A 3,448-nucleotide genomic window follows, 5' to 3' on the forward strand; every position below is an offset into this window, starting at 1 on the left:
GCAAAGGGGTAGACCTCGGCTTGGCGTCAATCATCCTATGACGCTCCAACAGCTGCGCAATATACCTATGCTTCGACAACACTATCTCACCCGACTTCTCCCTCCTAATTTCCATGCCCAAAAACACCTTTGCTTCTCCAAGGTCGCGCACCTTGAAGACCTTCGCAATTGCTGTTTTAATTGCCCGGACCATTTCCGGGTCTTCCGACGCAACAAAGGTATCATCTACGTGCACCAAAGCAATAACAACCCCTCGCTCGTCAGTCTTAACAAACATCGCCGGATCAGACTTCGAAGGATAAAGACCCAACTTGGCGAACTCTGCTGATAGCTTTTCATACCAGCAACGGGGTGCCTGCTTCAAACCGTAAATAGACTTCTGCAGCTTGCACGCAAGCGACCGGTCACTGGATGCATACCCAGGCGGTTGCTCCATCCATAACTCCTCCTTCAGCTCACCATTCAGGAACGCAGTAGACACATCTAGCTGATGCACCGTCATGTTCCGCGCTGCGGCAACTGCTAATAAAGCACGTAATGACGAACCACGAGAGGTGGGGGCAAACAACTCCCCATAATCAATCCCCTCGCGTTGCTCGAAACCCTTGGCAACTAAACGCGCCTTAAAACGCTCCACGCTGCCGTCATCGCTGTACTTAACCTTATATACCCAACGACACGGCAACAAACGAGTACCAGGAGGTGGCTCTTCAGCTCCCAAGTACTGTTAGCCATCTGGGCGGCGATCTCCTCGTCCATCGCACGCCGCCAGTCGTCTGCATGTGGACTTGCAATGGCTTCCGCAAATGAATTAGGCTCAGGAATACCAGCAGAGAAAGCAGCGTTAACGCGACCAGTGACAGTGCGACCAGGTTCGTTTCGCCACCATTCGCCAGGGCGTTTACGCTCTCTAACTGGGTACCTAGTTCCCGCCATTTCCACATCAGGCTGATTGATTCCTTGCACGTTCGCACTGCTGGAAGGTCCAGCCCCAGCCGGCGCCCCCTCGCCACCCAAATGCGGCGATCCCTCGCCGACGGTGCTACCTGGTGTCCCTTCGCCAGCCCTAGGCAGCGATCCCTCACCAGATAAACTAGTGTGAAACTCCTCCTCCTCATCGGCATCGGACTCATAATCAGAATCCCCGGCATTACGCCGCCGGCCGACGTTAGACTCGTCAAAACGAACGTTAGAAACTACGGCAATAATGCCGTCCTCGTATAGTACACGATACTGTCCACCGTTCCCGTATCCGACAAGTATTCCACGCCTGCTCACCGGGTCGAACTTGTCGCGCTTGACGTCGGGTACGTGGACGTAGGCAACGCATCCAAAGACTCGCAGGTGACTGATGTTCGGACGAACGTTAAAGAAAGCTTCGTACGGAGTGACGGTTGACCCAGCAGTTGGCGACACATTCCTAAGATAGTTGGCTGTCGCTAACGCCTCCGCCCATAATGATTTAGGCAGTCCAGACTCAACGAGCATAGCCCTAGTCCAAAAAAGTGCGATTTAAACGTTCCGCAGCTCCGTTCTGCTCAGGGGTATAGCCTACCGTAGTTCCGTGTACAATACCCCTGGACGAGAAATAGCCCTTCGTGCGAGTATTAACGAACTCCCCGCCACGATCTGTACGCACCTCCTTAACCTGCCTGCCAGTAGCGCGCTCCAGTTCCCAGCTATCATTACCACCATCTTCTGGTAGACCTCCTCCCTGGTCGCTGTAAACGCAACAGCTGAAAGACCAGTATGGTCGTCAAGCAGAGTTGTCACATAACGCGAACCACTAGGTGAAGGTTCAGGCATAGGTCCACACACATCCATGTGAATGAGCGCGAGAGGCTGCGCTGCCTTATGCCCAGATAACGGAAAAGGACCACGTGTATGCTTTGCAAAGACGCAAGTCTCACACACACACGCGCTGGCTGATTGTATGCTGTGTCGGTCAACATCGAACCCAGTTACCATATCATGACGCAGCAGCGCCTCAAGGTTGCTGTATCCTAAGTGGCCATACCTTCGGTGCCAAAGTGCTGCACGTTCAGCTCCGATACCCACGGCAGCACACACTGCATCACCACCAGAAGGTATCCTGTTGTCTTCACACTTCAGAGCTCCCGTACCTCCACTGCTGTAGCAGACGGGATACAAGTCCCCATCCCGCTTTCCAGTCAGCACCAAGTGGTTCTGTACGTATACTTTCACCTGTCCGCCGCCGAAGACCACACTGCCTCCACGATCATCAATGATGCGGACCGATAGGATTTTGGCGGTGGCCTCCTCGTCGACGTAGACCTTCTTAAAAGTAATGGCCTGTTTATCGTTGACGTTAGACCGAATCGTAAGCGTGCCAACTTCAGTCGGCCGAAGAGACTGTCCCTTGATGCCCATGATGTTGAAGCGCTCCCATGACTCCAACAACCGCACGTTGAAAAGTTCTGAGCGGTCATATGTTATGTGGTGAGTGGCGGCTGAGTCCAGAAACCATTCCGTCGGGCGATTGCTGTTGTATGCCACGAATGCTACCTGCCGCGGAACTCCTGGCCCCCTAGCTGATCCACCGGATCCTGGCTTGCTGCCGCTAGCTCCGCTGCCACTACCTCCGTTACCACTGTTGTTGTAGCCACCCTTGTAGCCAGAATTTGACGACTGCTTCAGCGCTTTAAGCTGCCTGCAGTCCTTAACCACGTGCCCAGGCTTATTACAGTAGTAGCAGATGACTTGCTTCCGACTGTGTCCCGAGCTGTTGTTAGCCGGCCCCCGGCTACCATAACCAGAAGTAGAAGCGCCGAACGTCGAACCGCCGACAGACGTGAAGGCTGCCGACTCGGTAGGCTTGCCCGACCCACCGTTAGCCGTCTCAATAGAGAGAAGCTTTGCTGTGACGCTCGCCATGTCCAAATCGCCGTCGCGCATTAGTAATGTAGTCGTCACCACGCTGTACCGACTGGGTAGACCAACTAGGAAGGTGTACGCCAGCTCGGAGTCGTTAACTACGTGGCCGACTCCCAATAAATCTGTTTGCAGCTGCCTTGCACGCGCAAAGTACATCGGAAGAGGTTCGCCGTCGACCATCTTAAAACGGCTGAATTCTTGACGTAGAGACACCTTGCGGGCGTTGTTGTTGGCAGCAAACATAGATCCCAAGGCGTCCCAGGCCTTCTTCGCGTTGGCAGCACCGGTAACCATCGGCAAATGATGATCCTTGACGTTCTTGATGAGCAGATTGATGACCTTCCGTGATTGTCGAATCTGCTCCTCGTTGCACGGCTCGGCGAGCAGGGATTGCTCAAGCCCAAGCTCCATGCACATCGCGCTGAACCTGATTTGCCAGGTGGAGTAGTTGTGGAGGTCCAGCGGCTCATCAAGCTTATCCTTGACCATTGTCGATAAGGGGTAGAAATAATAATCGGACGATAGCTGTCGGCGCTAGACGGGGCTCATAACC

Source organism: Volvox carteri (genome assembly GCF_000143455.1).
Source record: "Volvox carteri f. nagariensis unplaced genomic scaffold VOLCAscaffold_80, whole genome shotgun sequence".
NCBI lineage: Eukaryota > Viridiplantae > Chlorophyta > Chlorophyceae > Chlamydomonadales > Volvocaceae > Volvox > Volvox carteri.